Below are 24,470 nucleotides of genomic sequence, written 5' to 3'. Positions count from 1 at the left end.
TATAAGCACATTTTGGCTGTCATTGACTCGTTTACGAAATTCGCGTGGCTTTATCCTACCAACACGACATCTGCTAAAGAAGTTGTTTCAAAGCTGCAAATGCAAAGTATTGTCTTTGGTAATCCTGTACGGATTATATCTGATCGTGGCTCAGCTTTTACCTCTGACGAATTTAAAAATTACTGTGAAGCAGAAAATATCAAACATTTTCAAGTAACAACCGGTCTGCCTCGTGCAAATGGTCAGGTGGAAAGGTTGAATGCGACAATAATTAATGTTTTGGCAAAACTTAGCGTGGAAGACCCAACAAAGTGGTATCGCTTCGTTGGTGACGTACAGCAAGCAGTTAATTCTACGTACGTTAGAAGCATAAATAAAACACCCTTCGAACTTATGGTGGGTATCAAAATGCGTACAAAGAACGATCACAATATCAGACAGCTAATAGAAGACGAATTTATTGAAAGTTTTGACGCTGAACGTGAGGCTATACGAAAGGCGGCAAAGGATCAAATCTTTAAAATTCAAAATGAGAATAAAAGGTCATTTAATCATCGACGTAAACCATCGAAAATCTACAAAATCGGTGAAATGGTAGCAATAAAACGCACGCAATTCGGTGTTGGCCTTAAATTAAAACCAAAATTTTTGGGGGGCACGAGCGCGTAAACGAAGTGCGCACTAACGCAGAGAAATATGCTGACTACATAATACAACATGGACAATTGTACCGCCATGTTCCCTGACGGTCACACGATGAAGAAGCGGTCTCTTGGAAATTTTGGGTGCCCCCACCACTGCGACAACGAATATTAGAAGAAAACCACGATATCCCAAGCGCTGGACACATGTACGATACGTACGACAGTGCGAGTCTTGCCAGAGGTACAAGGAAGCCTAAGAACAGGCGGTCCAAGAACCATTCGCCACGGTGTGTCGATTTCGTCGGACCACTCCCACGATCCACACACGGGAACACGATGATATTAGTATTTTTCGACCGCTTCAGTAAATGTGTGGAACTGATCCCCATGAGGCGTGCTACAGCAGGGGGGCTTCGCCCGCTCGTTTAGAGAACGCATCCTCACAAGATTTGGTGCTCCCAAGATACTGACATCGGACAACGGCGTCCAGTTCACCAGCACAATGTGGCAGCGTTACCTCAAGGAAATGGGGATACGACAACAATGCACGGCGCCCGACACCCCGCAAGAAAACCCAACGGGCGAACAGAACAGTCAAGAGGATCATAGCACAACAGATGGAACGACCCTCAAGCACTACCGGCGCCGACGTCAACAACATGCGCACAACTACACGCGCAAACACGTACGCTGACGTCGCACGCACTACTACACCGTCAAACACTACCGGCGCCGACGCCAACAACATGCGCGCAACTATACGCGCAGTCACGCACGCTGATGTCGAACGCGCTACTACACCGGCAAACACTGCAGGCAACGCCAACACCGCGAACACTGAATCAGCCGCAGCCGCAACTTATGTTGGCACCAACGTCAGACGCATGCAGAAACAACAAGACGGGCAACCGAACTTATAGTACACACTACGCGCATAACGAAATGGGAGGAAGACGTGGCCAAGGCACACAATAGGACCAGAACATCACCATCAACAGCCACTCTAAATAAGATAGACGTGGAGGCTGGGCAGTTTCCGGCAGTCATCGAGCTCTCCTCGGATGAGGAGACAGCTCCACCGAAGAGGGAAACGCCTACGACAATATTCCTGGCAGGACCAGGCGGCATACCCCTCTATGCAACTGACCTCAATGCACTCATAGGATCTCAATGGTTGACTGACACCGTCATTGACGATTGGGCAAAGGGACTGGAAGAGCAACACGGGCAACAAAATACGACTCTCAGCCCGTTCGTGGTCTGGCAGCTGACTCAGAAGTGGAACATAGGGGAAAACTACCGACGCATACTCCGCTGGGTCCGGAACGTCGACCTGTTTGGCAAGAGTGTGATCCTCGCGCCCCAAAACGCAGCCAAACACTGGTACTTGCTCGGTCTGACAAATGCAGCAGTCACACACCACTTCACTGACACGGAATACTGGCAGGAGCGGTATGTATGGGTAGCGGAGTCGATGCACAGGGCCAAAGTTCCGCACGCAATGCAGGCTTGGGTGGACTTCCTCCGATGGGAATACATGTAGCGGTACGGGCATGACGCGTTTAAGGCCCAGGAGTTAGTACTCGAGGTGCCACAACAAAACAACAACAACGACTGTGACGTCTACGTGGCTGAAAACATGGAAAGGTTATTGCGATACACGCGGAGCGGAGAAGGAATACCCGGACTGTGTAGACAGCCGTTCACGGAAGAAATGGCGAGCCAGAAGCGCATAGAAATGGCGAGCCAGAAGCGCATAGAATGCTGACCCGGTTCCATACGAGACGGTCGAAAAACCAAGGAGATGACACAAACCACTAATGACACAAACCAGCAATTATTGAAGAAGCAACGGGGATGCGGAAAAGCTTCGTTACAGTTTGTTGCTTTGCGTTTATTTTTTTGTGTTTATTTGTTTTTGTGTGTCTGACTGTTGAACCTGTGTAACTACTTTCTTTCTGGTAAATAAGTTTTAAAGTGTCAAATATTGTGTTAACATTTTCGTTTATTATTCTACCGTGTATCGAACTTCTCCTCACGACGCTATTCAAATAAGGAAAATTTAGAAAGGTGCGTTTGGACTGAAGCGAGGTGGCATATCTAGCTACGCTTCAGCTTAGCTCAGGGAAATTGGGCGTGTGGGTGCTTCAGCCTCACGCAACGAGGTCGCACAAAAAATATTTAAATATATGCCTACGGTAGCAAGGGGGTATTCCACGCGGAATTGCACCAGCAAATTGACAATGCAAAACAAAAACAAACAATTGACTAGGAAAAAGAAAAAGCAAGAAAGAAGAAAAAGGAACGTTACACCAATCGTCGTTTATGTGGAAGAAAGGCTGGAAGAACTCCACATGTATCTAACCACCCGACCTGTTACCCTGAAAAAAAAATTATTGTTATTCGGTTAACCCAATTAATACGTACTTCCTCTTAACCACCAATATCCCTACATTTCGTCAACGGCCAAATAAAACCCTAAAATTCCATCTATAACAATTCACAATGTCTCATTTTATGCATAAGAAAATCTCTAACAAAATTTCCCTGCTTCCTTAATACTAGCTTTTGATAGTTATCTATTTAAATGATATACTTTAGATTCAATCAACTTAATCCTCATGTTCAAAACAATAAGCCTTTCAATTTAAATAACCCAAAAATTTATATGTATTAACAAACAGCTATTTAATAGAAATTCAATATAATTGTAGTTAGTATTCTATAAGGTAATTATAACGTAAGTTTACATTGGATTTGTACGTGTATCGCTAAATATGTTGACTCATTATGTTGCGCTTACTACCATAATTATAGTTGTAGTATTTTCTTCAACACATATTTAGTTAACTTGGGTGTGGAAATTGTTTCAACCATGGAATTTTTAAATCGACATACACATGCGATCAAATGTGCATATCAATGTAAAGGTAATATCTTTTATATCGTGGTTAAAACCCAAGGATTGAAAATTTCAGGTTAGGAGGCTATTGAACATAATATCCTCTTGAATTTATATTAAAAAAAATGGCATAAAACATGTGCAATGCATATGTAAAATAGAAAGTGAACTGATTTGCTTACTCGGCTACACCATCAACGCGACGTTGGTACCAGCGACGACGAGGTTTACTAACGTGGCTTAATGTACATGCATGTGACGCCAAAAGCAATACCCAGTTAGTATGCTCATCATGAGCATTAAGTCTTCTCTCTTTAGAGATATTAGCAACTTTTTAATAATCATATCGTGGATTATCACATGATCTTAGAAATTTGGAAGCCCGAGCTTCTTTTCACGCTTTTCCTGCTTAATGAATCATGTACAACTCATGTATCCTTTTGATTTCTCCCAAGCGGGTTGGGACGTGGATTCATCGAGTGCGGGCTTTTCGTTACCTTTATAAGGAAAATAATCATAAGTTATAATGTAGTTTATGTGCGTGGACCTTTAGCTGTATTTGATAGGCGCGGGCAGTTGGCAACAACGGTTTTTTAATGTATCATTTCTTTAATGAATTAGTTTTTTTCTTAAAGAGGTTGAGAGAATATTCTATTTCGAGTAAAAAAAGTACTGGTTGATCAAATTCGGTTGAGAATTGTTGAAATGACAACACTTTTTGTGAACAAGAAAATTCTGCTCTCATCGTAGAATCGATATCGCGCCATGTCAGGATTGAATGTATGATTTCAGTATATCGTCGCCGTTGTTTTGAGAATTCTCTATGCTCCGTTTAACCTTTTTTTATGATTTAATTATGAAATAAAGATAAACAAAATTATTTACTTTTATCATCAAATCATGTGTTAGGAAAAATTGATATGACCACGGTTTTGACAACGGTTTTTCTTGTTTGTGGAAATGAGATACACAGTTATTTAATTGCTCTCCGAGACATTTGCCTCTTTGCCTCTGTAAGATAACTGACAAGACGAAAGTTAGGATACTGTCATTTTGGTAGAATCAAATCAGTCAGTGGTTGTACGTGTTGCTACAAGGTACTTTTTTAAAAATATGTGATAAGCGTAATAAGTTTTCTTACGTCTGCGGGTTATTCGTTGATACGAAACATCGTATACAATTAAAAACCAATGCAGCTCTCACAGAAGCTTTCACATCTATCTTTAATCGCGTGTATAGTGAAAATGTTTGGTATGAACCAGAGTATGCTTGTGTGAAGTGCTGCAGCGCACTAAAAAAATGGAAAACTGGGAAATGCAACAAACAACCTTTACCATTCTCAACTCCAATGATATGGCATCGTCAACTTTTCCATAAGCCAGAAGATTGCTACTTCTGCAAAACAAATACTGTTGGTCATCACTACAAAACCCGTGACCGTATACAATATGCCAATGTGTTAACTGTATCTCATCCAATCAAGGGAGAAATATCGACTATTCGTGATGCAATTTCCGAACTGCAAAATTCATTAGAAGCTGATGATGAAGAAAACTCTGACGGCCTAGAAATCAACGACACAAAGCCCATTTTCTGCATTCACATTTGAATTTCTTCCCTGACAATTCAGTGACGAACAGGGAGAACGGTTCCATCAGGAACTATTAGAGATCGAAAAACGCTTTGTCGGAAAAAGTCAGATCAGAATGCTGGCAAATTATTGCTGGTCTCTAAAACGCGATACTGACGATGTGGCTTATAAACGTAGAAGATCTAGCAAACATTTTTAACAGCTATCGAAATTCGAAGTTTTTTTTTGTATTAAGTACATAATATAAAACAAAATTTGATGTAAATATATTTGCAACTATTTATTTCTTTATTTTTTCTCTCCAACATAGGAGCGAAATAAAATTACTCGAGAGATGATATATGTAGATAAATAAAAAATATCGAAATTGTTTAAATAATTAAAGTCAATAATTGAAATTTTGTTATAACAAAAAATAATGGGTGGAATAAAAGAAACGATAAGAATGTTCAATACGATGGCAGCGATATACTGAAATCATACATTCAACCCTGACATGGCGCGATATCGATTATACGATGAGAGCAAAATTTTCTTGTTCAGAAAAAGTGTTGTCATTTCAACAATTCTAAACCGAATTTGATCAACCAGTACTTTGTTTACTCGAAATATAATGTTCTCTCAACCTCTTTAAGAAAAAAAAAATTCATTACAGAAATGATACATTAAAAATGCGTCAAACTTTGAAAAATTAAAAAAACGAGAAAATTTTAGATAACTTTTAAAAAATTTCAAAAATTGATGGAAAAATGACGGAGTAACGAATTTTTGAATGCGCGAGGTACAAGAAAAACAGTTTTTCAACAATAACTTGAAAATTTCGGGGTGTTAGAAAATTTTGAAACACGGCATCTTGATCTACTCATCAAGACCTACAACGGACACTAGGTCGCTACAAAAGTTCTTGAGATATGTTTTTTTTGTAGCACTGTGTAATAGACCGAGAGGACATTGGCTAAATAATAAAACTACCTAAAAACAAAAATACGAATAAATTAATCGCAATACGAAATTAAATACTTTTATAAAAGAAAATTTTTAACAAAGACACTAATACTACGAATAAATTCAACAGAAATAAAACAAAATCTGTAATTTAATAAAATCAACTAAAAACTACAATAAATATAACGGAGATAATATAAAGTCAAAATGGAAAATGTTCATACAAAATAACGCTATTAATTAACGGAATTTAAAACTCACGCCACTAGCCAACTGTGCAACATCGCCATTTTAAACGCCACCACCACCACCAGCATTTAACATCAACAGCAGCAGCAACAACAATAGTAAAAACCGGCAGCAGCAGCAGCAGAAAATAAGTATTTCACATATCTTTAGATTAATGTGAAAATGTGCTAAGCCAACTTTTACGAATTTTACAGGAGACGAAAAAAACTGAATAATTTTTGAAATACCCATCTTTTTTCAAAACTGTGAATGAGGATACCTTAATTGCAATCCTTTTGAGTGTAGAAGCTTTGAAAAAGATAAATAAAAATCATGTGTGCCAACCCAGCAGCTATTTTATGACTTAGCACAATCTCCGTGCTCAAAACAAATTTTTTCTCCTGACTTAGCACTTTTTACTCAATATGTTTTCCCATCACTCCTCCCCTTTAATGATTGAAATATAAAACTAAAACTATATATTTGACAAAAAATACTATTTATTTGTCAAACTATTTCTACCGGTTTTGATCTAGACTCTTTTGGCGGATGGTGCGCAGACAATAATTTATTTTTAAATTCAAACAAATGCTGTGTTGTCTTATTCAAAAAAAAAAAAAAAAAAAAACTGCCACATACTTTATCTACAAACTAAATGCTAAATCTCTTAATCATTGTGAAGAGAGTAAAAACTTTGGTGTAATTTTTGACTCCAAACTCTCTTTTTCTAGTCACCTTTATTTATTTATTTAATTATCAGTCTACAAATTAAACAATTATACAGACCAAATATACCGACACTTAATTCTCAATACACGATATAAACAACATAAGCAGGCATCAATTTTAAAGTAATATTTAAACAGTATTTAATTAAACGCTTGAAAATTTCAATTAAAAACTTAGAAGTAAGCAAAAGTTAAAATGTTGTAAATGTGTTAAAATGTACTCATGAAGGAGCTATTGAATAATAATTTATGAAATTGACAATAAAGCAAATTAATAGTCGATAATGGGGTATTCCATCCCATTTCGACCAATTTTGAACCCGACCCCTTTACAATTGGCTGAAAGTTTTTCTTCTTTTTCTAGCTTACGAAAGACGTTTTTCAGAAGTTTTTCATATTTTTTCATCCAACTCAAAAAAAGTTATGAATTTAAAAAAACACCGTTTTTGTTTTCAAACTGCTATAACTTTTTCAAAAATTGACCGTTTGGGATCTTTTTTTTTTTAATTTGTTTTTAAATGTAATTTTTGGAAAAAATTCAAAAAAATGTTTAAAGTTTTTTTTGCAATTTTTCAGTTTTTCGAGATTTTTCGAATTTCACCCTTTCTTTTTATCATAAAAAACTTTAATCAATTCTGCAATCATCCCCACTAATTTTTTATTTTTTTTTTTATTTAATTGAAAAAAAAAAAACTTTAAAATTTTTTTTGTATTTTTTCCGAAAAGTACATTTAAAAACAAATTTAAAAAAAAAAAAGATCCCAAACGGTCAATTTTTGAAAAAGTTATAGCATTTTGAAAACAAAAACAGTGTTTTTTTTAAAATTCATAACTTTTTTTGAGTTGGATGAAAAAATTTGAAAAACTTCTGAAAACGTCTTTCGTAAGCTAGAAAAAGAAGAAAAACTTTCAGCCAATTCTAAAGGGGTCGGGTTCAAAATTGGTCGAAATGGGATGGAATACCCCATATAGAGAATAGAATTTATACAGAGTAAATTTTATTGCATACATATAAAAATAATGATCACAACGCAATTTTGCAAACAAGTTTCAAGTAACTGGTACTTCATATTTGAAACAGAGGGTTGAACAGTATATTACGGTTTAGCGTTCTTTGCTTCATTTCAAATTTAATGTAGTTAAAAGGTATTTTTTAATACCAAGAAACGAGTCGCAGATGTCTAAATTTTTACAGTGTTTATTAAAATCACGACATAAACAGCGAAGTGGTTCGTGCAATTCATAATTCGACCTGCATGTAGCTAAAAAAATTGATTGAAAATGTCTAGATGGCCTAATAGGAACGTTAAACTTAATTTCACCAAGCAAAAATGGACTATTTATTGACCCCCTTATTAATTTAACAATAAATAAGACACCAAGCATCTCCCTGCGGCTCTTGCAATGTGGGCTGCTGTATTAGTTTTAACCGGCTGCAATAGGAGGGGGGGGGGGGGGGGGGGGGGGGGGGGGAGATCTTTAGAATGATCCCATGGTAAGTGTTTTAAAGCGAAAAGCAAAAATTGTTTCTGGACCGATTCCAGCTTGTCAGAATGAACCTGATAACGCGGATTCCAAATTATTGAAGCATATTCCAAAGTAAGTCTGACCAATGATATAAAAAGAGTTTTTGTAACGTATGGGTCATTAAATTCTTTAGACCAACGTTTAACGAAAGCCAAAGTACCTTTAGCGCTATTCATGCAAGATTCAATATGAAGTTTAAAATCGAGTTTCGGGTCCATTGTAACGCCTAAATCAATAAAATTAGTGACTTGCTTGATTACATAGTATAACATAATCATGCGATTGGAAGGACTTCCTTGTAAAACACATGAACTTACATTTAGGTAGGTTTAGTGACATGGCGTTTACATTACACCAGTCACCTAGACTATTCAGATCAGCCTGAAGACATGCCCTATCCACGGGTGAGCGGATAGGCATTACAAGTTTAACATCATCAGCGTACATCAACGGCTTGCAGCTCTTCAAACACTAAGAAGGTCATTAATGAACAACAGGAACAAAACCGGACCAAGATGGATGCCTTGAGGAACACCAGAAGTTACTTTTATGAACCGAGACCAACAATTATTAAATATAACTGTTTGTTTTCTTTCCTTCACATAAGAAGAAACCCAAGATAGAAGCAAAGGAGGAAATCCTAACCTAAAATCGATCACCTATTAAAATCTTATCGGAAGGCCTGCCGACAAACAATTTTCACATCTTTATTTACTTTCTACCAACACAAACAAAGAGCGAAATAATCCAGCATGAAACACTTCTACAAACATATGCGATATAAATACGGAAAAGAAACATATAAAACCCTTAAACAACCCAGTAAACAGAAACAAAAACTAACAAAACAAACAGCGCAACTGAAATTCCTATTGTAATGTAGGAAATACGAAATAATACCCCAACACCTGACTGATTCAACCAAGAGGATATCCATACAAACAACATCACAACACATAATTCAACAAGTAGAGAAGGCAAAAAGACTATTACACAAAAAAATGCTAAATTTAGAAATCACACAAACAAACATCAACATACACTCAACTAGAGATCAAATAATCTGTGCTGAGCGACAACTACAACACAACCTTAATGTAAGTGATTTCTACTCTGTCACACATAATCAAACAATTCTAAGCCAGAGAATGGCAGACGAAATAAAAAAAACACAAACATCCAAACTTGAGAAACTGAAGCAGAAACAACTACGAACTTTGGGCATAAGAGTGAACAGTGACTGGTTCATAAACTACACGAAAATAAATTTTCCTGAAGAAGTCAAATGGCTTCTCTCTTGGGAAAAAATGTACACTTCCTACAACAAACACCACATTCAAACCTTTAAAAATCATAGCAGAGATTGAGCAAGTGATACAGCAATTTGAGAACGAGAGAGCTAAAGAAATGGAAAGATGCCGATTAAGCAACAGAATCTCACAATACAAACGGCAAATTAAACATAGCCCAACGGACAAATTTATACTGGAAACCCACAGCAAAGCAAAGGCTCTTCTAAGAAGACACAAAGATATCATCGTCACGGATTCAGACAAAGGCAACAAGACAGTTGTTATGTACAAGACAGATTACAAAGAGAAAATGGGCAAACTACTTGAGGACAAAAGCACATACAGAACGGCTAGAAACGACCCAACAGACACGCTACAGAAACAAAACAACAACCTTATCAACGAACTTTACAAAGATAAACTGATGAGTCTTAAAGACAAACATCACCTCACATGTACGGCAGCAAATGCACCACGATTATACGGTTTACCAAAAATTCATAAACCGAATTTACCCTTACGTCCCATAGCTTCATCAATGAACGTTCCATGTTATGGTCTTTCAAAGTTCGTTGGTAAAATACTAAACAATTTAATCTCAGAAGAATACAATGTAAAAAACTCGTTTAGACTCAAAGATAAATTGGAAAACATTGAAATATGTAGCGACGACATATTAGTATCCTTCGATGTAGTCTCCCTATTCACCAACATCCCCATATACTTAGCAATAAAGATAATAATGGACAAATTCCAACAACTACAATGTAACATACCAAAAAACAAATTTTTAAAATTACTGAATTTTTGTCTGAAAGATAATAATTATTTTATGTATGATGGGAAAATTTACACCCAAAGCTTTGGTATGCCCATGGGTAACCCTCTTTCACCGACAATAGCAGATATCATCATGGATGACTTACTAGACAACACTATTTTGGAATTGAAAAAACTACGTAAAATAAATATCAAGTTCATAGTTAAGTACGTGGATGATATATTTGCTATTGTAAAACGAGATGACTCAGACATCATACTGAGAACTCTAAATCAGTACCACAATCGGCTACAGTTTACAACAGAAAAAGAGGTAAACTCAAAAATCCCCTTCTTAGATGTGCTCATTCACAGAACTGACAATAGGATTTTACTCAACTAAAAAATACAAAATAAACGCTGCAAAAAACATAATAAACAAAATATTCACATTGAGTCACAATCAGTTTTTAAATTCCAACAAGGAAAAAATTTACAAATTGCTTACAGACAACAACTACCCGAGCCAATTAGTGAAGACCCTAATAGAACAGAAATTAAAAGAGACTAACAAAAAGCAACATCATACAACAACCACACAAACACCTACCGAAACAAAACAATACCACAGCATCACCTACATACCAAAGTTCACAGAAAAAGTTCACGCAAACATAAACAAAAACGTAATATTTCTCTAGCATACAAATCCAACTGCACTCTCTCCACTATATTTACCAAGACAAAAAGCCCAGTAGAACCACACCAACAAAACAATGTAATCTACCAAGTACAATGCAAAGGTGGAGAAAACACACAATGCGACAAAATATACATAGGGACGACGAAAAGAAAATTGGGAGTTCGACTAGCAGAGCACGAAGCGGACATAAACAAAAAGAAAAGCGGAACGGCACTTGCTCAACATATTCTAACACATGGACACACCGCTGATTTACAAAATACAAAAATAATAGACACAGAGAGGAAAGAGAAAAAGCGGTACACACTAGAGAGTCTTTACATACTAAAAAATAGAGAGAAAACAGTAAATAGACGAGAAGATACTGATCAAATTGCGGCAGCATATCTATTATGCTTATGATTTGAAATTAGTTTTGACAAATATACCAAACATGCATGGTATTATATACTCCTATGAGTTTTGTTTTGGCGGCCACCGTGGTGTGATGGTAGCGTGCTCCGCCTATTTTAGAAATAAGATTTTTCAATTAGAAGAAAATTTTTCTAAACGGGGTCGCCCCTCGGCAGTGTCTGGCAAGCGCTCCGATTGTATTTCTGCCATGAAAAGCTCTCAGTGAAAACTCATCTGCCTTGCAGATGCCGTTCGGAGTCGGCATAAAACATGTAGGTCCCGTCCGGCCAATTTGTAGGGAAAAATCAAGAGGAGCACGACGCAAATTGCAAGAGAAGCTCGGCCTTAGATCTCTTCGGAGGTTATCGCGCCTTACATTTATTTTTATTTTTTTTATGAGTTTTGTGATATTTTATTTTAATTATTATTTCATGTGAGTTTCTTTTTTCCGCATTTAATGTTTGTGTCATGATTTAACAATGTTTATGTTCCAACTTGTTTTTACAAATTTGTCTTTGTTATTGTTATTGTTTTTAAATAAAGATGTCCAGCCCCTGAGGATGCCAAGGAGCTTGGCGAAACGTCGGGTTTATAAGTGAAGTTTAATCTTGCACTGTTCAAATATCTGACCATACAAGCCTATAATAATTCTGAATTTAATAAAATCAAATTGGTCAGCAAAAATCGATCACATCCTAACCGATCAAGTTTGAATAAAAGTATAGAATGAGAAACTTTATCAAATGCCTTACTAAAATCAGTATAAATAACATCAACTTCACAATTAGTCTTAAAACTTTTGGACACAAAGGTTGTAAACTCGAGCAAGTTGGACACCGTTGATTTACCTTTGCAAAAGCCATGTTGTGAAAAGTCAATTAATGAAGATACTCTAAAAGCAATCTGTTTTGTGATAATCAATTCAAATAGCTTAGGAATAGTGTTGAGTTTGGCTATTCGTCTATAATTTATAACCCACGTTCTGCTTCCATTTTTATGAAGTGGTATAATGAATGATTCTTTCCACTTCTTGGAGAATACCCCCTGCTTCAGGGACGCATTAAACAAACAGATTAGAGGTTGATATAAGTATCGAGCACAAGACTTCAGCACTACCGACGGTATTTGATCCGGACCACTAGAGTAAGAAATTTTTAGATTTTCCAGATGAGTTAAAACATCATCAGTACATATATATGGGACTGCCTGGGAATCCAGAGGAGACAATCTGAAAGGATAATTCGATGGCGGGTAATCATAGGTGTTTGAATAATTAGATTCGAAGAAATCCGTAAACATGTTAGCAATTTCGAAGCTATCATTGGAAATCTGATCATTTAGCTTCATTGTAGAAGGAAACCCTTTTATCTTCCTTTTTGAATTAACGAAGCTGTAAAACGACTTAGGATTGACAAAAATTTGGCTTTTAATCCTACTGATATAGTTCTTGTAACAAATTCTGTTCAATGTGTTATATTTGTGACGTAAAATTGAGTAGGCCGCATAGTCGGTCATTGATCCAGAAAGTTTGTAACGTTTGAATGAACGCGTCTTCTGATTTTTCAGGCGTTTCAATTCTTTAGTGCTCCAAGCCGATGATGATATAGCAGTGGTTTCGGACGTATGCATTTTTTAAATATTCCGTATAATACATTATTAAAATGGGATATACTCTCATCAATATCCCCATCGTACTCAGGCCAATTTATTCTCGATACTTCGAGTATTACTTTAGACCAATTGGCTTTTCTAAACAGAAATCGATGAGGGGTCTTTCGCACTACGTTGGAAGAACACTCAGATAAATTATGAGACTCCATAAACATCGCGAGAGCAGGATGATACACATCTTCAGGCAGGGCAAGGGGATCGCTTCGATTTACAAAACAATTTGAATCGTCTGAGAAAATTAAATCCAAGCATTTACCGAATTTATTCTGAATGTTGTTAACATGAAAAAGTTCAACATCTGCAAACTCGTTTAGGAAGTCATACTGGATAGCGGGAGAAGAAGTAGGGACTAGCTTCCCATCGATAAGACTCCATGACACACATGGCAGATTAAAATCACCAAGTACAGTGACAGAATCACAGGCCCTGGCAGTACTGCACACTATTCAGGAATGATTCAAATATAAGGAAATGTCAGATTGTGGGGGAATGTAGTTGGCTATAAAATATTTGTAGGTTGAGGAAAGCTTTACTCTCACACAAAGAAGCTCAGCATCCTCACAGTCAGGAAAAGGTAGTTCCTCCGCGGAAAACCTAGTGTGAACGGCAATTAACACACCTCCACCAGATCTGGCCAGTCGGTCTTTTCTAAACACTTGAAACGAACTCGATAAAACTTCAGCATTAAAAACTGTTGGTTTTAGCCAAATCTCAGTAAAAACGAGTACATCATAAGAACTCTCATGACTCAGTAGAAAAATTTCCGTTAGTTTGGTATTCAACCCCCTAACGTTCTGATAAAATATACTAAGTGAGATATTATTTACGTTTGATAAGACATAATTTAAGTTTGTACCACTTCTGGAGTGTTGCCTGGCAAGTTTTTTGATGCATTTAAAGTAGCGCGATCACGGTTCGACTTTCGAGTAAACAAATGCACCACAGAGTGCTTCGGCCAGAAAGTAGAGTCGAGTACCCTATCAAGAAATGTGTCAGGAACTAAGATTCTGAAAGAAGAGATCTCTCTCCCAGACTTAAAATTAAACTTATAAACATTAATATTGCTGTTAAGTTCAACACCAAGCTTGGAGCATACGCAGTTAGAGATATCAGCTTCCGTCAGCGATGCGTGGAGCCGTGATACAAAAATGAACCTACGGGGGGGAACAGCAGTAACCTTCCTAGGAGCACCAGTTTCTAAAGCAACCGATTCAGAAACAGGGGCTGCGAGTGCGGTTGTTGTTACAGCAGTCGAATCATTACCAGAATTGGGTTGAATAGCAGATACATTAACAGCATCAGATCATCAGCATTAACAGAATTAGTGCTGTTCCCAACAGCATTCGCTTTGTTTTTCGAAGCTGGAGTCTTGTTCTTACTAGACATTGCAATGTTAGCAGCAGCACTGGCGTTAACAATTGTATTGGGAATATCAGCAGTATTAACAGGTACAGGAACATCAACACCATCAGAATCATCATCATTAACAGAATTGGTGCTGTTCCCAACAGCATTCGCTTTGTTATTTGAAGCTGGAGTCTTGTTCTTACTAGACAATTCAAAGTTAGCAGCAGTACTGGGGTTAACAGTTGTATTGGGAATATCCTCAGTATTAACAGGTGCTGTCAATCGTTAACATAAGACATTTGTTTATTGAAATCATGCGAGGGGGTGGCTGAGTGTACGCAAAAAGGCTCACTATTGTTATCAGCAGAAATTGGACTTGCATAAACAGGTGATCGGGCGAGCAAATGGCAATGTATACATGGCTGCATTAGTGTAGGTGAAATCGATAGAGTATGAGGTTTGAGCGCGCAACTAATATTACCACTACTCAACGAGTTCGGATTACTGATAGAGCCGACAACATTTTTTATTTTATTTGTGCCATCAGCCATCACCTCCACACCTCTCATTGTTTTTGTTAGAGTCGTCATTATCTTTAAAATGTTTTTTGATGACATTTTTTATATCAGCCATCTCCGCAAACAAATCCTTAAATTTAAGGTCAAAGGCAATCATTGTGGACTCCAATGTAGCTTTATGGGATGCCAACACAGCGTCATAGGCGTTACAAAGCTTGCCGTAGGCATTTAGGCAATCCGCGCACATATAACTTAGGTGGCGGTTCTTCGTAAGCAAATTCACGTCGTACTCTGAAAAGCTGCCTTCACAGCAAGAGCGATGGTAGATATTCTTGCAAAAGCCACCACAAGGTACAATAAGGGTATCCGAACGCGAAAAATGCATGTCGCACTTGGCACAATACTTATCCATTACACCAGATATCGTAATAGGTAAAATAAATAATTTTTGTTGAATGTTAATGAAGACAAACAAAAAACCGCTGTGGTGGCTGAATGGTTATAGCAGCGGAGCCTAAACGTTGCCGATGAAGGAATTTAGCAGTTCCCGAAATGGATCTATACAACGAGCTTTGGCAGTTGTCTAAATTTTTTCTTTCTTCTATTCTAATTTAAAAATTTTTTCAATTAAGAAAAAATTTATCATAACAATAATAATGATAAAAAAATTATTGTTAGGCCTTGAGCTCGATTCGAACCCGCGATCTTAAAATCAGTAGGCCGATATAACAACAAAAATTGTTAATACATCCCAGAGCACGGGGAAAAAAGTGTCAATAAAATATGACACTATGGCAGCATTGCCAACAAACAAGTCCAATTTTCACAGCCATTCTGCAACAGATGTCGCAGTGTTGTGAATATCAATTGGCACGAACCAGAATAGAAGTAGGATTAATGAAGACAAACAAAAAACCGCTGTGGTGGCTGAATGGTTATAGCAGCGGAGCCTAAACGTTGCCGATGAAGGAATTTAGCAGTTCCCGAAATGGATCTATACAACGAGCTTTGGCAGTTGTCTAAATTTTTTCTTTCTTCTATTCTAATTTAAAAATTTTTTCAATTAAGAAAAAATTTATCATAACAATAATAATGATAAAAAAAATTATTGTTAGGCCTTGAGCTCGATTCGAACCCGCGATCTTAAAATCAGTAGGCCGATATAACAACAAAAATTGTTAATACATCCCAGAGCACGGGGAAAAAAGTGTCAATAAAATATGACACTATGGCAGCATTGCCAACAAACAAGTCCAATTTTCACAGCCATTCTGCAACAGATGTCGCAGTGTTGTGAATATCAATTGGCACGAACCAGAATAGAAGTAGGATTAATGAAGACAAACAAAAAACCGCTGTGGTGGCTGAATGGTTATAGCAGCGGAGCCTAAACGTTGCCGATGAAGGAATTTAGCAGTTCCCGAAATGGATCTATACAACGAGCTTTGGCAGTTGTCTAAATTTTTTCTTTCTTCTATTCTAATTTAAAAATTTTTTCAATTAAGAAAAAATTTATCATAACAATAATAATGATAAAAAAAATTATTGTTAGGCCTTGAGAGCTCGATTCGAACCCGCGATGGTAAAATAAATAAATAAAAACTGGACGAAAAGAATAAAAAACAGAGTGTCTTCATTGTTTCAAAATTTGTTGGAATGGTTGGGTTCAGTAGACGTAACAACAGTGACCTTAAGAACCCTATGACGTTGAAGGCACTTTATATATCCTTGGTCAGAAGTGGTGTTGAATATTGCTCAATAATATGGGATCCTTTCTATGAATCTAACTCCTATAAAATGGAGTTCAAACATTTTTTACAAATATTGCTTTAAGTATGCTTCACTGGCCAGAATGCCTCCCATCACATACAAGCAGGCACAAATTGCTTGGACTTTAGGCTTTGCATGACAGAAGAACTTTTATCTCACTCATGCTTGCCTATAATGTAATAAACTTTAGCACGAAGTGCTCTGATTTATCTACTTTGTTCATTCCATGTATTCCACTGCGTGATCTTCGGCATAATAGATTGCACTCCCACTGAAGCAACATAATGCACACTCACCTGCACTAATATTACTTTGCCTATATACTCTTCGCACTTATCGCTTATTTTGTCAACATTAAATAGCAGGACTTTTCCATGGAAAATTCCTAAACATAAATTCTGCTGCTTAAATTGAATTTTTTCTTAGCATGTAAGATCATTGAATTTGTAATCGTCAAAGAGCTACGACAAAATAAAGCCATATAAAAACCAAATTTCGTTTGCCTATTGATTTGGCATATACATAGATGTAGAAAACGCTCTACATTTCTCCAACTATTATTAATTTAAAAAGTGATTTTAAGTGTGGTCAGTGCAAGAAAACATAGTTGAAAAAGATGTTTTCCATAATCGATCAACTATAGGTCGACGTACGCGTAATTCTACCTATAGATTTAAACAAGGGAGAGCGCAAGGTGTAGAGGAACGCTCACAACAAAACCAAGTACAACAATTACGAAACGCACGTCGTCATAGATCGACAGATCCAAATCCATTAAATCCAGCATCGAGATCAACGACACGACTTTCACGTCGTGCTGTGCAAGAGATGGAATACGCTGCTTTCGCTTACAATAGCGAAAATGATTATAGTTAACATGCCAATATTGGTGGAATGACCGTGAGATGTCCACATTTGTGATGCAGCCAAATTTCAGGGTGAAACGCCTTGCATGTGTTGTGCTAATGGAAAAGTGAGACTACCAGCATTTGAATCTCCCCCCGATCCACTTCATTCATTCATTTTTGGAACGTCGCAAACGTTTAAGCATTTTTTGTCTCAAATTCAAGAATACAATGCGGCATTTCAAATGACTTCTTTTGGTGCGACCAAAATTGTAAGAGACAATTTCATGCCGACATTTAAGGTAATTACTTAATGCAGAATATCATATGAAAATTGCGATCTGAGCAGCAATTTTTTTGATGTGTTCACGAATTCGTATCCAGTATCTAATTACATTTCAAAAAAATATTACAGATTCAAGGTCAGATTTATCATCGAGCTGGATCCTTATTGCCGTATCCTGATGCTGATCATCAATTTTTGCAAATCTATTTTATCGGAGATGCAAATTGTGAATTGGATCGGCGTTGTATAATTGCTGCGCATGCAAGGCGACAAATTGTTTCTGAACTTCAAACCTTCTTACATCAGTACAATGAATTAATTCGATTGTTTAAAACCGCTCTCGATCGTATGCCATCTGATGATCACAGAATCGTTATAAGGGCTGACAAAACGCCCTTTGGAGAGCATGCGAGACGATTTAATACACCAACAATTGATGAAGTGGCAATTGTGATTCTTGGAGACCAGTTTCAATCTCGCGATATTGTGCTACATCGAAGAAATGAAGAATTACGGCGTGTTTCAGAGCTTCACCGCAGCTATGATGCATTACAATATCCATTATTGCACTGGAAAGGTGACGACGGCTATCATATCAATATACGAATGATAGATCCACGAACCGGTAAAATTAAATGAATTCAATTTAACATGTATTGTATTTATTTCATAACAAGAAGACATGACTTTAATTTTCTGATAATGTATTCATCATAGGTCGTGACGTACAAAAAACAGTTAGTGCGATGAATTATTATTCGTATATATTCATGATTCGCCCACAAGAAGACAACTTTATTATGCGATGTGGCAAACTTTTCCACCAATACGTTGTTGACATGTATGCGAAAATTGAAGCAGAACGCCTTAATTATCTTCGATTCAATCAAGCCAAATTACGATCGGAAGAATACATACACTTCGAGATGCAATAGTGAATGATGGCAATGTTAATGATATCGGACGTTTAACAATTTTACCATCGACATATGTTGGCAGTCCGCGCCACATGCACGAATATACGCAAGGTGCAATGTCATACGTTCGCAAATATGGTCGCCCCGACCTATTCATAACATTCACATGCAATCCACAGTGGTCTAACATAAAAAACAATTTATTTGATGGTCAGAAACCAACAGATCGCCACGATATAACAGCAGGTGTATTTCGACAAAAAGTAAGAGCACTGGTGGATTTGATTATCAAATTGCGAACTTTTGGGGAGCTGCGTTGCTGGATGTATTCGATTGAATGGCAAAAGAGAGGGCTGCCGCACGCGCATATCTTGATATGGCTGGTTCGTAAAATAACACCCGATCAAATTGATATCATTATATCAGCTGAAATTCCAGATGAAATCAGTGATCCAGAATTATTTGAAGTTGTCACGAAAAATATGATCCATGGCCATTGCGGTCAGATAAATATGAATTCGCCATGCAAAACGGTATCCAGTAGCATTAACTTCGGATACTATTACAAGTGCCGACGGATACCCGTTGTACCGACGTCGGTCACTGGAGGATAATGGCCATACAACAACAATTAAAATACGCAATCAAGACGTTGAAGTTGATAATCGTTGGATTGTGCCTTATTCTCCACTATTGTCAAAAGTATTTCAGGCTCACATAAATGTTGAGTACTGTAATTCTGTGAAATCGATTAAATACATTTGCAAATATGTGAATAAAGGCAGTGATATGGCTGCTTTTGGAGTAGCTGGTGACAATAGCATTGATGAAATCGCACAATATCAAATGGGGCGCTACATTAGCACTAATGAAGCTCTTTGGAGAACTTATTAATTTCCAATTCATGAGCGATATCCTGCTGTGGTTCATTTGGGTGTTCATCTTGAAAATGGCCAGCGTGTGTCTTTTACCGATGCAAATGTACAGCAGAGAGCAGCACAACCATCAGCAACAACATTAACTGCATTCTTTTAATTTTGCGAAAGCGATATCTTTGCCAGAACGTTGCTGTATTCAGATGTAACGCATTATTTCACTTGGACTGCAAAGAAATGGCAACGACGTAAACAAGGAACACCTCTTGATGGCCATCCGGGTGTTTTTTTTTGGCAGATACCATGGGAAGATTGTACACAGTTGATCCAAACAATGCAGAATGTTATTATTTACGATTGTTGTTAGTAAATGTTGTTGGGCCACGTTCATTTCAATATTTGCGAAGAGTGAATGGTCATTTATGTATAACGTATCGTGAAACATGCGAGCAATTAGGTTTGCTTGAAAATGATGCGCATTGGGATTTAACGCTTCACGATGCATCGATTGCTTCTTCTCCACATCAAATACGTATCTTATATGCCATAATAGTGTCAACATGTTTTCCACCAAATCCTCTTGAATTTTGGAACAAATACAAAGATTTTATGGCAGAAGACTATTTGATTCGAATGCGTCATCACACAAGAAACACTGATTTGCTGATTTCATTAGAAATGTATAAAGAGGCTTGATAGCGATTGAAGATATGTGCCTCACGATTGCAAATAAAGGATTAGGGCAATTAGGTTTGTCACCACCCAATCGTCCAATGCATAATTTATTTGATCGAGAATTGCAACGTGAACAACAGTATGATCCCAATGAATTGCAAACATTTGTGAATTTGAATGTTCCTAAATTAAATGACCATCAAAAACATATCTATGATACCATCATACAAAATGAAGTCGGTGGATTATATTTTTTGGATGCGCCTGGTGGTACGGGAGAAACATTTGTGATATCACTCATTTTAGCAGCCATTTGATCGCAACGAAAAATTGCATTGGCACTTGCTTCGTCGGGAATCGCTGCTACTCTATTGGATGGTGGACGAACAGTGCACTCTGCATTAAAATTGCCGTTGAATGTGCAGGTATGCTTATATTTATTGATTGATCACTTTAAAATTTAATCGATATTAATTAAAATGTAATTATTTTCAAATTAACAGGTGATTGAACATCCCACGTGCAATATTTCAAGAAATTCTGCGATGGCAAAAGTTTTGCAACAAGCAGCAATTATTCTATTGGATGAATGTACAATGATGCATAAAAAATCGCTGGAAGCATTACATCGTACAATGCAAGATCTACGTCAGAATCAAGAAATTTTTGGTGGTGCATTAATATTATTGTCAGGGGATTTTCGACAAATATTGCCTGTGGTTCCACGATCATCACCGGCGGATGAGATCAACGCATGTTTAAAGTCTTCTCTTCTGTGGCGACATGTGCAAAAATTGACATTGAACATAAATATGCGGGTTCAATTCCAATCTGCAGATAGGTTCTCGAAGCAATTGTTAGATATTGGCAATGAAAAAGTTCGAGCCGATAATACAAATGGATTGATTACATTGCCGAACAATATCTGTACCATTCTCCAATCAACAGAAGAGTTGATTGAAAGTGTGTTTCCAAATATTGTTCAAAATTACAGGAATCACAATTGGTTGAGAGAACGCGCAATACTGGCACCAAAAAAATGTACACGTTAATGCAATCAATTATCAGATTCAAGAAAAATTGCCAGGTGCAGTGACATCATATAAATCTGTTGATAGCGCAATGAATGCAGATGATGCAGTGAATTATCCAACTGAATTTTTGAATTCATTGGAACCACCTGGTATGCCACTGCATTATTTGAATTTAAAGGTTGGCTCATCAATTATTTTACTACGGAATTTAAATGCACTAAAACTGTGCAATGGCACAAGATCAGTAGTAAAAAAATGTATGCCGAATTAAATTGAAGCGACAACATTGACCGGAACAGGGAAAAATGAAATTGTACTCATACCACGTATTCCACTGATTCCAACAGGCATGCTATTTGAATTTAAGCGTTTGCAATTCCCAGTGCGTCTATCATTTGTCATGTCCATCAATAAGGCACAAGGACAAACGCTTCAACTATGCGGATTAAATTTGGAGGAGCCGTGCTATTCACATGGACAGATATACGTGGCCTGCCCAAGAGTTGGAACTCCAAATTGTTTGTTTGTGCTGGCGCGCTACCGAAGTTAGTTTTGGGAGCTCGTAGTAGGCCTATATCACCCATATACATATATCGCCCATTTACTTCAATAGTGTCAGATTTCAAAAAGCATGAACTTTTAGTTAAAAACGAAGACATTTGCTAAAGGAATTTAGCATATTTCACGCCACCCGTTTAATTTTGTATAAATACATATCTAATATGTAAGTGTGACACAAAACAAAAATTTCGAGTAGAATAGAGATACCTTCATAAAAAATAAAATAAAAATATAAAAAAATTATGTAATGAGAAAGAAGGCAGAGTTTACTAAAAAAATGTTTAATTAAAAAAAAAAATAAAGTACTTAAATTGCGAAAAAATTAAGTGAAGTGAACAAAACATATAAAAACGCAATAAGTGCACTTAGATTTTTTTCCGGGTTTTAATGTGATCATTGTGGAAATATGAAGATTCTAATGTTCGGATATTTAATGTTGGGTTTCCCATTGAGATCTATGTACGTAATTAATTTGTATTAAATTTGTAAACACTCCATTTCATTAATATATATGACCATACCAACCATAAAATATCGTCTGTGAACAATATAATACTAAGATATAAGCAGAATGAATTAGGAAGAAAAGCAAAACAAACAAAAACATTGAAATTATTCACGCAAACATATTTACTAAAATAAAATTGATTTCGTAACTTTAAGCGACATAAATAAATTAGGGTTATGGGATCTAAGCATCCGATTAATGGATATATAATCCAACAAAGTTAGCCTAATAATAAATACTAGTATCGCCTGTGGTCGAAATTCGACCAACGTGTATTTTTTTCAACTCAGTCTATGCATCAAGTGTTGGAAATATAGCAGACTGGTCTAACTTACTTAACTTTTTCTGTAAAATTTTGAATTTTATCTAAGACTTTGTACTTTTTGATTGTATTTTCTTAAATTTTCTACAAACTTTTCACATGTAATTATAACGTTTTGGTATGGAGCTCCTTAAACAAAAATATAAAAATTATGTAAAATCAAATGAAATTGACATAGAATTATGGTGAAATTACTTGAAATTAAGTGAAGTGAACAAACAGTTCCATATAAAAACGCAATAGGTGCACTTAGACTTTTTTCCGGGTTTTAATGTGATCATTGTGGAAATATGAAGATTCTTATCTTCGGATAGAGCACTTACATAATTTGTCCAAAGATGGCGCGCTTTTGTCCAAGAAAGTAAATATCCATATTTGGAGAGATTGTTGGATTTACAACAAACTTTTTCTTGCGTCTTAGAGCACTTACATAATTTGTCCAAAGATGGCGCGCGTTTGTGCAAGAAAGTAAATATCCAAATGTGGAGAGATAGTTGGATTTTAAAAAAACTTTTTCTATTAATTATAGACAAATAGAGTAATACTTGTTAACAAAAATAGGCCTATGCACTGCGGCTGATCTATACGATTCGATTAATATCACTTTTATATGATTTTACGTATGCTAACTATGCGAAACCGCCTGTCAATTGTTTGTATGGAAATTTTGTTAGCGTATTAATATATAGATAGTGGGTAATATGCAATACGGCCGCTATGATGCCGGTTGCCGCTTTGACCTAAAATCAAAAACGTTTTTGGGACGTTTTGTTTCGTAATTAGCATAAAACGCAATTGCCATCATCCGGTGGCAAAATCCTGAGCCAGATAAATAATTTTGCATGTAAATGCAACAACAACGATTTGCGCCAGATAAATCCAGATAGAAGTATGGTTCAATTTGAGAGCCAGATAATTTGTTAATTACATTTAATAAACCTAATTTTTCAAAAATAGATGTCGCTGCTTAACCTTTCGCCGTATGAGTTAAATGAAAAACGGCGGCGACATCTGCCTATGACATTTCACGTGTGTGAAAATATCACGACATCTGCTTCTCAAGGCTCTCAATGATCCAGAGCATTCCCGTGAGAATTGAGCGTGAGCCGGAGCTGTAAAACTCACTGGAAAACGGCAAATATAAAAAAGTAATGTTATATTTTTGTAACTTTTTTTTTTTGTTCAGTATAATACGTATTCTATCTAAAATGAGGATTAAATCTGCAAATGCAAAAACATTTTCGCGCAAATTTGCCATTAATTGTTATAAATAAATTAGTTAGTTTCAACAAATGTTAACTCATTATTTGTGATTTCATGTTTTTTTGAAAACAACTAAAATAAAAAACAAAAAATCTGTTAAATAAAGACATGTATTTACGTGTAAGTGAAATTTGTCACAAAAAATGGGCCGGTCAAAAATTAATTC

The 24,470-nt window shown here is 36.5% G+C and overlaps 1 protein-coding gene, 1 long non-coding RNA gene and 1 pseudogene across 6 annotated transcripts in view; 2 read left to right on the top strand and 1 right to left on the bottom strand.

Annotated features, from left to right (window-relative positions):
• Positions 1 to 24,470, top strand: part of LOC137240126 (uncharacterized) — a 225,097-nt gene that overhangs the window by 161,916 nt on the left and 38,711 nt on the right. The window lies entirely within an intron of this gene.
• D12 (YEATS domain containing 2 homolog D12) overlaps positions 1 to 24,470 on the bottom strand; it is a 115,884-nt gene that overhangs the window by 65,919 nt on the left and 25,495 nt on the right. The window lies entirely within an intron of this gene.
• On the top strand, positions 19,500 to 21,548 carry LOC137240121 (uncharacterized; annotated as a pseudogene).

This window comes from Eurosta solidaginis, chromosome 2 (assembly GCF_040869045.1).
Source record: "Eurosta solidaginis isolate ZX-2024a chromosome 2, ASM4086904v1, whole genome shotgun sequence".
Lineage (NCBI taxonomy): Eukaryota > Metazoa > Arthropoda > Insecta > Diptera > Tephritidae > Eurosta > Eurosta solidaginis.
Note: the sequence above shows the minus strand (reverse complement) of the source record. Positions and strands in the feature narration are given on the sequence as shown.